The sequence below is a fragment of the Dendrobates tinctorius genome, unplaced genomic scaffold (genome assembly GCF_039654945.1).
Source record: "Dendrobates tinctorius isolate UK_male_01 unplaced genomic scaffold, ASM3965494v1 ptg000086l, whole genome shotgun sequence".
Taxonomy (NCBI): Eukaryota; Metazoa; Chordata; class Amphibia; order Anura; family Dendrobatidae; genus Dendrobates; species Dendrobates tinctorius.
The window spans coordinates 8,496,926-8,508,348 of NW_027361754.1; positions in this window are offsets into that span (position 1 = coordinate 8,496,926).

The window sequence follows — 11,423 nt, forward strand, 5'->3', positions numbered from 1 at the left end:
AGGAACCCCACAGTTTCTCTCTTCTGTAGGTTATCACGAACTGCAATGGAGTTTATTTGAAAGACTGTGACACAACAAAAAAAAAACAATTGATCCTCTGTGCAATAATTATAGCTGTATGATGGATTATTGGTAAATTACCTGATAATCTCACAGCATATGTGTGTTTGCATATACAATGGGGAAAATTAAAGTATGTGATACTCTGCAGATTTTGCTAGTTTTCCCCCCTACAAAGAATGGAGAGGTCTGTAATATTTATCACAGATACACTTCACCTGTGAGAGACAGAAACTAAACATAAAAACCAGAAAATCGCATTGCAGGATTTTTACCGAATTAATTGCATTTTATTACATGAAATAAGTATTTGATACAGTAGTAAAACAGAGCTTAATATTTGGTACAGAAACCTTTGTTTGCAATTACAGAGATCAGACGTTTCCTGTAGTTCTTGATCAGGTTTGCACACACTGCAGCAGGGATTTTGGCCCCCTCCTCCATACAGATCTTCTCCAGATCTTGCAGGTTTCAGGGCTGTCGCTGGGAACATTGACTTTTAGCTCCTCCAAAGATTTTCTATTGGGTTCAGGTCTGGAGTCTGGCTAGGCCACTCCAGGACCTTGAAATGCTTCTTACGGAGCCACTCCTTAGGCCTGTTTCACACTTCAGTGTTTTTGTTTCAGTCACAATCTGTCGTTTTGTGGAAAAAAAAAAAAAAAAAAAAACGGATCCAGCATATTTTGCCTGCTGGTTCCGTTTTTTTTCTCATAGACTTGTATTAGCGACAGATTGTGACGGATGGCCGTCCGTTTCATCCGTCACTTGTCCGTTGTCCGGAGACAACGGACAAAGTAACGTTTGTTGTGTATGTCGAAAAGTCAGACAGCGACGGATCCAGCGCTGTCCGTCGATGGCTCTCTCGAATTCTGTTCCTGTAAAACTCCGTAAACTGCTGCTTCGACGGATCGGTTAAAGAAAAACGAATCCGGTGCATCAGTTTTTCGCAATCTGCACAGGATCAGTTTTTTCGACACTTTGACGGCTTGTGACTGATTTCTAAGGCTGTGTTCACACACAGCGTTTTTTAGCTGGTTTTACCGCGGTTTTCACTATAAAACTGCTAAAAATAAGCTTCACAGTCATTTCTATGCATTTTGCACTTTTTGTGCACATTGATGTGTTTTTTACCACGAAAAAACGCACCGCAGTAAACGCAGCATGCTCATTAATTTTGCGGTTTTTCCGCGGTTTAGGATTTTTCCATGCGGTTTGAAACCGCTGCGGAAAAAAAAACGCGCAAAAACTGCTGCGGAAAAATAGGTGCGTTTTCTGGGAAGGGATTCAGGTTTTTGAGCAGAAACTTTCTGCAACGTGTGCACTTAGCCTAAAAGACTGAAGTGTGAAACAGGCCTTAGTTGCCCTGGCTGTGTGTTTTGGAACATTATCATGCTGGAAGACCCATCTTCAATGCTCTTACTGAGGGACAGAGGTTGTTGGCCAAAATCTAACGATACATTACCCATCCATCCTCCCTTCAATATGGTGCAGTAGTCCTGTCCTTTTTGCAGAAAAGCACCCCCAAGGTATGATTCCTGTCATGCTGCTCTCACCTGCAGCACGGCGCCCGACGCCATCACTTTGGTCAGTGGCGGAAAGCCCAGGGAAAATTGCCCCATTATGATCTGTCACCATAGCGCCACGCCCCCCCCCATGTACTGACCCTTTCCTCACCCTCCCAGACCCACCGGCCACCGCAGCGCCAGCCCCTCACTGATAAATCCCTGCTTTGTGCGCACAGGACCTGTGATGAGGTCACAGGAGGGGAGGAGTCAGGAGTCAGTCGGTGGCACCTTGTCATGTGACCCCCTGACTCCTCCCCTCCTGTGACCTCATCACAGGTCCTGTGCGCACAGCCATCAATGTATTGTATGCGGGACTCTGCTGTATTTGTTGTAATGGTGCTGGATGAGGGAAGTATGTGTGGGGTCAGGAGGGGTTTACAGGATGGATGTAGCTGCATGTGTGCGCGAGGTGTACGGAGCAGAGCTGCGAATGTGCGAGGTGTATGGAGTGGAGCCGTGTGTGTACGAGGTGTACGGAGCGGAGCCGCGAATGTGCAAGGTGTGTGGAGCCGCACGCGTGAGGTTTACGAGTTGTACGGAGCAAAGCCCTCTGTGTACAGAGCTGAGCATGTGCGAGGTGTACGGAGCAGAGCCGCGTGTGTACGAGGTATATGGAGTGGAGCTGCATATGTGTACGGAGCGAAGCCGCGTGTGTGTACGAGGTGTACGGAACGGAGCCCTGTGTGTAAAGACCTGAGCTGCTCGTGTGCGAGGTGTACGGAGCGGAGCCACGTGTGTGTACGAGGTGTACGGAGCGGAGCCGCGTGTGTGTACGAGGTGTACGGAATGGAGCCCTGTGTGTACAGAGATGAGCTGCACGTGTGCAAGGTGTATGGAGCGGGGCTGCGCGTGTGTGTACGGAGCGGAGCCATGTTTGTACAGAGCGGAGCCGCATATGTACAAGGTGTATGGAACAGAGCCCTGTGTGTACAAAGCTGAGCCATGTGTTTACGGAGCAGAGCCGCGTGTGTACGAGGTGTATGGAGCAAAGCCACATGTGTACAAGGTTTACAGAGCAGAGCCATGTGTGTGCAGAGCGTGGCCGCGTGTGTATAAGGTGTACGGAGCAGAGCCGCATGTGTACGAGGTTTACGGATTGGAGCCGTGTGTGTGCGCGAGGTGTACGGAGCGAAGCCATGTGTATGAGGCATACAAAGCGGAACAGTGTGTGAATGAGGTGTGCGGGTGTGCGGAGCCATGCGTGTACAAGGTGTATGATGGGGAGCATTCATACCTCCCAACCGTCCCAGATTTTGAGTGTCTGCCCCACTGCCCCGACCGGAAGCTTACTTTTCCCGCGGACACAGGAGTATATGGCGGAGCCCCGAGGAGCACTAGAAAACTCGCACGTGACATTCCATCGGAAGTGACGTGCTGGAAGCTAAACAGAGGAGATTGTTATGGAACCATGGAGGCACTTCAGGGAATGCTTCAGATCATCACCATATCCTCCTCGGACAGCGGGATCGCCTTGGACTCGGGGATGTCGGCCTTGTGAGTGGATCATAATATGTCCTGGCTCAGGTGGGCACAACAATGTGAGCCGGGCTGGTATAGTATCTTTATAGAATCTTTCTTTTCTTTCTTTCACTTTCTGTTCTTTCTTCCCTTCTTTTTCTCTCTCCCTTTCTGTTCGTTCTTTCCCATTTCTTTCTATTTTTTTCTCTTTGTTCTTTCTTTCACCTCTTTCTTTCTGTTTCTTTCTCTTTGTTCCTTCTTTCCCCTCTTTCTTTCTCTCTCCCTCGCTTTTCTTTCTTTCTTTTTCTCTCTCCTTTCTTTCTCTGTTCTTTCTTTCCCTTTCTTTCTCTGCTCTTTCTTTGCTCTTTCTTTCCCCTCTTTCTTTCTCTCTCCCTCTGTTCTTTCTTCTTTCTTTTTTTTTTTTTTTTCTGTCCCCTCTTTCTTGCTCTCTGTTCTTTTTTTCCTTTCTCTCTCTGTTCTTTCTCTCTGTTCTTTCTTTCTCTGTTCTTTCTTTCTCTCTTTTTTTTTTTTTTTTCTTTTTTCTCTCTGGTACTGAGGAAAAGAAAGAAACAATGTGCCCACAGTACCAGCCACTGTGCCCATAATGCCAGCCACTGTGCCCTCAGTACCAGTCAGTGTGATCAGCAGTGCTAAATGGGTGTGGTTGGGGCTTGGACATGGGTGTGACTAGTTGTGAAATGGGTGTGGTCGGGCAGCTGGTAACCAATCATCATAGTGGCTGTCATCTGTTTCCATCAACTGTTATATGTGGGCAGTGGGCACCTCTAGTAAGGTGGGCACGAGATGGCGGATCTTGTCACCTCTGCCTCACACATAAGTTACTATGAGGTGTACTTTATTCCTGCCACATTTCCTTCTTGGCCTACTGAAAGAAATGTTTTGACCAATTGAAAGTTATACAACCTGAGGATTGTGCATGTGTACGCTGCCCGCATGTAGTAATATGTGTGTGTGTGTATATATATTTACGCCGATCCCTATATAAACCCTGCCCCTCCAACCGCCATCCACTTTCCCATGCTCCTGTTCCAATCCTGGGGTCTTTTTGGTCCCCCCTTGGTCCTCCACATGCTGAACATCAGGGACATGACTAACATTGCGCATTGTGCACTTGTTTGTCGCCAGATGCAGCGTCGTGTCCAGTGTGTGAGGAGACGGCGACTTGTCTGTGGCGTTAACATCTCTGCTGCCATGTTGGGCACAGCCTGTGACGAAGAGCGTCTCTTTCTGTGTATCCGGCCACAGGCTGCACATTGGAGGCTGCTTCTTCTATCTGGGAAGTTCATGAAGCAGAAGCCTCTGTGTGACTCATGTGAAGTAACTTGTCTGACAGGTCATGGGTCCAGGTCAGCAGGTTATTGCAGACTATTAGCTGGTTTCGATGTTAGGTACAGGTGAGTCAGGACTAGATGTTGGGTGGAAGCCTTCCAGTATTTGTAAGGCCTCGTGCACACGCTGAGTATTTGTGTTTTTCACTCAGTATTTGTAAGGCCTCATGGACACACTGAGCATTTGGTGTTTTTTACCTCAGTATTTGTGAGGCCTTGTGCACACGTTGCGTATCTGCAGAGTTTTTTTTACCTCAGTATTTAACCCCTTCCCGCCCCTTGACGCACCGTATGCGTCATGAAAACCAGTGACTTCCCGACCCCGTCACATGATCGGGGGGCCCACAGAGTCTGAACAGCCCGGGGCCCTGACTACCCTTAATCCACCCCTGACTTCGGTGTCGCGGCCGGTCCAGGAGTCCCATCGGGTGCGCAAGTGCACCTCCTGCACTTGATTCTATGGCTGCGCTCTTGGCTCCAAGGCTTTGTCGGGCGCACATGCGCTCACTCCACTGCCCGGACAGTGGCTGCACCATCTCTATGGTCCAGGAGGACCTGACCCGGAAGTCCCAGCACACTTGCCCTATATCAGGCCACCCCTTCCTATAGGCAGCGCCGGATTATTGTTCTGGCTCCCTGGCTTGACCTGCTTGGCCACACTCTGTACTCAGGTCCCCTGCCCTGTGCTCTGGCGTGCTCCTTAGCGCACGCTCTGCTTTGCCTTGTACCCAGGCGTGCTTCCCTGCACGCGCTCTGCTTTGCCTTGTACTCAGGCGTGCTTCCCTGCACACGCTCTGCCTTGCCCTGTACTGAGGCGTGCTTCTCCGCATGCGCCCTGCTTCGCCTGGTATCCATGCGTGCTCCTCAGCACGCACTCTGCTTTGCCTCATACCCGGGCGTGCTTCTCTGTGCACGCTATATGCACTCCTGTACCCACCGCGTACACATTATGCACTACCCTGTACCCAGCGTGCCCCCATGTTCAAGCCCTGCACCATCCTGTACCCTGCGTACCCCCGTGTCCACGCTTTACACACTCTTGTATCCTGTGTTCCCGCCTTTTCCTTGCTGACACGGTCTCTTGCGTCTTCTGTGAGCCGGCCACCTGGTTCCAGCAGTCATGGTACTATACCCCCCCTGGGTCTGCCCCTGACGTTCCCTGTATAAGCTGTGGTCCTCACTAGGTCAGCTCGCCCAGGGTGGGTTGGTATCGTGACCCAGAGGGTCCACTCCAGGAGTCATCACAGCATAATCAGGTCATGGACCCCGCTGGCACCTTGGCCACTGCACAAAAGGAACTAGTGTTTCTATGGGAGACTCAGACTAGGATAATGTCCTCTTTGAAATCTATGGAGTCCTGCTTGTCAGCCTTACAGTCCTCTGATCCTGGGATTGCCTCCCAGTTGGCCAGTCACTCAGCAACGCGACACTCAGGCCCACAGTCTCAACTATATGGCGTCTGTAGATAACGGACTCCTTTCCCTACAATCTGTTGCCTCCCTTTCTGCCCAAGCCTTGGTCTCGCACCAGCTGCCCTGTTTATGCAAACCACCCCGATATAGTGGTGACCCCAAGTTGTGTCGGGGTTTTTTGAACCAATGCCGATTACATTTTGAGCTCCTGCCACAGCAATATCCCACCAATTGCTCTAAAGTGGCCTTTATAGTCTCCCACTTAGAGGGGGAGGCGTTAGCGTGGGTGAATCCCCTTTGTGAGCGTGATGATCCACTCGTCTCTCAGCTCTCCACCTTTTCGGACACCTTCCGCAAGGTGTTCGACAAGTCGGGTCGTCTGGCTTCCACCATCGAGTCCCTCTTCAACCTCCATCAGGGTACTCTATCTATTGGACAATATGCCATCCGTTTTCCCACTTTGTCCTCCGAACTTGGTTGGAACAATGAGGCCCTTTTAGGGGCCTTTTGGTGAGGTCTGTCCGGACGGATTAAAGACGAATTGGCGGGACGGGATACCCCTACCTCTTTGGAGGATCTAATCTCTCTTGCGACACGCATTGATCTGCGCTTCCAAGAGCGTACCCATGAGTCACCCAGAGAGAAAAGACCACCTCGTCTGCTCGCAGTCCTCCTCACTTGCGATCCGTGCTATCTTCTGCGGGCCTTGTATCTGAGCCTATGCAGGTGAACCGACTCAAGATGGCTGAACGGCGTCGTAAGGAGAAGCTTGCACAATGACTGTTTTTACTGTGGGAGTCCTTCTCATCTCCTTCGCTCAGGTTCCGAGAGGCCAGGAAATTCCTCCGCCTAGGACTGGTAGGAGAGGCCTTCCTAGGTGTATGTGATTCCTCTCCCCCCTGACCGTGTCTGTCTTGCTGAATTTTGGTTCCAAACGTTACTCTGAGGAGGCTTATGTGGATTCAGGGGCGGCAGGGAACTTTATCAGGCTCGAGGCGGTTAAAAAATATTGGATTCCTGTCAGATCCCTGGAGACTCCTTGGCTGATAGCTTCTGTTGATGGTAAACACTTGCAGGAGACCGTTAACCAGGTCGCCGAAGAAGTTGAGCTGCAGATTGGAGCCCTTCATCGAGAGATCTCCTTCCATGTCTTGTCGACTTTGTCTCACACGCTTCTTGGTCTCCCTTGGTTACGAGCACATGAGCCAACTCTTGACTGGTGATCCGGCGATGTACTCCGTTGGGGACCATCCTGTCAGAAGTGCCTGCTGCCTGTTCTGCCTATGAGTTCTGTCTGTCCTTTCTCGGTACCTACAGGTCTTTTGCCGATGTCTTCGATAAGGAGGCTGAGACTCTGCCTCCACATCGACCATATGACTGTCCGATTGACCTCGCTCCTGGCTCAGCCCCACCCAGGGGTAGAAAATACCCGCTATCTCCTGCCGAAACCCAAGCTATGTCGGAGTATATCCAGGAGAATCTAGCTAGTAAGTCTTCCTCACCCGCAGGATCGGGGTTTTTCTTTGTCAAAAAGGATGGCTTTCTCCGTACCTGCATAGACTACAGAGGCCTGAACGTCATCACGGTCAAAAAACAAGTATCCGCTGCCACTGATCCCGGAGCTCTTTGACAGGCTAAAGAGGAGCACGAATTTTCACTGGATCTTCATGGGACCTACAATTTGATCTGTATTCGTTCCAGGGACAAGTGGGAGACCGCCTTTAACACCCGAGATGCTCACTACGAGTAATTGGTCATGCCCTTCGGCCTCTGCAACGCTCCAGAGGTATTCCAGGAGTTTGTGAACGTTTTCCGGGATATGCTGTACTTACTGCGTGGTGGTCTACCTGGATGATATCCTCGTGTTTTCTCCAGACCTGTCTGCCCAAAGAACGTGCCCCAAGTACTCCTGCATTTGAGAGAGAACCGCCGTTACGCCAAGATTGAGAAATGTGTCTTCGAACAAACGTCCTTACCCTTCTTTGGATACATTATCTCAGACTTCTGGTCTGTGCAAGGAGCTGGTGAAAGTGTCCACCGTTCTCAATTGGCCATGGCCCCATGGGTTCAAAGCAATCCAATGCTTCCTTGGCTTTGCAAACTACTATCGGCAGTTCGTCCCCCATTTCTCTTCTTTGGTTCGCCCTATCTCATCCCTTATCCCAAAGGAGCAAACCCAAATACTTGGCCTTCTGAGGCAGAGGACGCCTTCCAATCCTTGAAGCAAGCCTTCGCCACTGCTCCAGTGCTTCATCGTCCTGAGGTTAGTAAACCTTTCACGCTGGAGGTGGACGCACCCTCTACCGGGGCTGGTGCTATTCTTTTGCAGAGGTCTTCTTCAGGATGTCTAGTAACCTGCAGCTTCTTTTCCAAAGTATTCTCCCCGTCTGAATGAAATTACTCCATTGGTGACAAAGAATTATTGGCCTTGGAGGAATGGAGGTACTTACTAGAAGGCGCCATACATCCGTTTAAGATCTTCACAGACCATAAGAACCTGGCATACATCCAGTCTGCACAAAGGCTCAATCCCCAGCAAGCCAGGTGGTCTTTGTTCTTCGCCCATTTTGACTTTGAACTCCATTTCTGGCCTGGCGATAAGAACATTAAAGCTGATGCCTTATCTAGGTCATTCCAGTCGACCGATACTGAAGAAGAACCTTCACATATCATCGATCCCACCAAGATAACTACCGTGGCTCCTGTCAACCTGACCTCTTTACCCCTGGGAAGAACCTTTGTGGCAGAGAGCAATCGAAAACGAATCATGCTGGGTACATTCTTCCAAAATTGCCGGCCATGTTGGAGTTAAGAAAACTCTCCCCATGTCAAAGACTTCGTAAACTCGTGTCCATCCTGTGCCAAGAACAAGGTACCCAGACAACCACCCTCCGGTCTTCTGCCTCATCTTCCAGTACCTTCGGCCCATGGCAGCACATAGCCATGGATTTTATCACCGATCTGCCTCGTTCCTCTGGTTGTACGGTGATCCTGGTGGTTGATGAGTGATTCTCGAAAATGGCCCATTTTGTTCCTCTCCCCGATCTACCCTCTACTCACGAATTGGCGAAGATTTTCTTCACTTACATCTTCAGAATTCACGGTTTCCCTCTGCACATCGTATCAGAAAGAAGAGTTCCATTCACCTCCCAGTTCTGGAGAGCTTTTTGTGGGCTTATGAAAATGACACTGGACTTTTCCTCTGCCTACCATTCCCAAACCAACGTCAGGTGGAGCAAACGAATCAGATCCTTACATCTTATCTTCGTCACTTTTCGAATGCTCATCAGAACGACTGGACCAATTTACTTCCGGGGTTGGAGTTTGCATACAATAACCACACCAGCGAATCTTCCTCCAAGTCTCCCTTCTTTATCGTTTTCAGGAAGCATCCCAGTGTTCCTTTACCGGTACCTTCTGTCTCAGGAGTGCCTGCGGCCGACTCTCTGTCCGGGGAGTTCTTCAGGGTATGGCAGGGGACCAAATGTGCTCTTGAAAAAGCATAGGACGGAATTAAGCAACATGCAGCTAAAAGGCGCCTGGACTCTCCTCCTTATCTGCCTGGTGACAAGGTGTGGCTGTCCTCCAAATATATTCGCCTTAAGATACCATCATACAAACTAGGTCCCCGATACATAGGTCCTTTTGAGTTCCTCAGGCGTATTAATGACGTGGCATACAAATTGAAGTTACCCACCTGACTCCGCATTCCCAATTCCTTCCATGTGTCCCCCCACAAGCCCATGTTGCTCAACCGGTTTCATCCTTCCGCAGGCCACACACCCCAGCCTCTTGGCATGGGGAATGAATTTGAGGTGAATGATATCCTGGCCATGAAGAAGGTGAGAGGGAAAATACTCTTCCTAATAGATTGGAAGGGCTTTGGCCCTGAAGAAAGGTCATGGGAATCCAGGGAAAATATTCAAGTACCCCAGATTTTGTCTAAGTTCTTGTCCAGCCTTAGAAAGAGGGGAGTACTGTCATGCTGCTCTCACCCGAAAGCATGGCGCATGACGCCATCACTTCTGGTGTTGCGGCCGGTCCGGGGGTCCTGTCAGGGGTGCACACGCGCACCTCCCGCACTTGATTCTATGGCTGCGCGCTTGGCTCCACGGCTTTGTCGGGCGCACATGCGCTTACTCCAGTGCCCGGACTGTGGCCGCTCCGTCACTGACGTCTCTATGGTCCAGGAGGACCTAACCCGGAAGTCCAAGCACACTTGCCCTATATCAGACCGCCCCTTCCTATAGGCGGCGCCTGATTATCGTTCTGGCTCCCTGGCTTGACCTGCTTGGCCACGCTCTGTACTCAGGTCCCCTGCCCTGTGCTCTGGCATGCTCCTTAGCGCACGCTCTGCTTTGCCTTGTACCCAGGCGTGCTTCCCTGCACACGCTCTGCTTTGCCCTGTACTCAGGCGTGCTTCTCCGCACGTGCCCTGCTTCGCCTGGTACCCAGGCGTGCTCCTCAGCACGCACTCTGCTTCGCCTCATACCCAGGCGTGCTTCTTTGTGCACGCTATACGCACTCCTGTACCCACCGTGTCCTGGTGTACATGCCCTGCACTACCCTGTACCCAGTGTGCCCCCGTGTAAATGCCCTGCACTATCCTGTACCCTGCGTGCCCCCATGTAAGCGCTCTGCACAATCCTGTACCCTGCGTACCCCCGTGTCCACGCTTTACACACTCCTATATCCTGTGTGTTCCCGTCTTTTCCTTGCTGACACGGTCTCTTGCGTCTTCTGTGAGCCGGCCACCTGGTTCCAGCAGTTGTGGTACTTTACCCCCCTGGGTCTGCCCCTGACGCTCCCTGTATAGGGGGTGGTCCTCACTAGGTCAGCTCGCCAGGGTGGGTTGGTATCGCAACCCAGAGGGTCCACTCCAGGAGTTGTCACAATTCCCCCCCACCATTCTTCATGGTTGGGATGGTGTTCCTGGGGTTTTACTCATCCTTCTTTTACCTCCAAACACGGCAAGTGGAATTGTTACCAAAATACAACTTTTTGGTCTCAACTGACCACATGATCTTCTCCCATGCCTTAGCTCGATCATCGGATGGTCATTGGTGAACTTCAAACAGGCCTGGGCCTGTTTTGTTGTGAGCCGGGGGACCTTACGTGCCCTGCAGGATTAATGCTGCAAATACTTCTTTCCCCCACTGTATACAGTTCCTCAGCTGCAGACGCTATGAGCACATTTACAGGAGATTCCCTTTCTCACGAAGACTTCAGCTCAGTAAGAGCTGCCAATACGCTTTTTTTTTTTTAATGACTCCTTTATCAAAACGGCAGAAAGCAAAAAGTCTTTGTTGCCCATAGCAACCAATCAGATCACAGCTTTCATTTTCTAAACTGCTGTGGTAACATGAAAGCTGCGCTTGGTTGCTATAGGTAACCAATTTTTATCAATTAGGCCGCATCCTTATAGCGTTGCACTTCGGGGGTCTGATATTTGGGTTTGTAGTGACGGCTGAGCTCCTGCGCTCATCATTGGCATCAAACAGGGTCTATACCTCCGATTCAAAGTCCTTAGTGGCTGCAGCATCGAGGTGGTCCAGAGAGGCCTGGCCCGGGGCCACTGG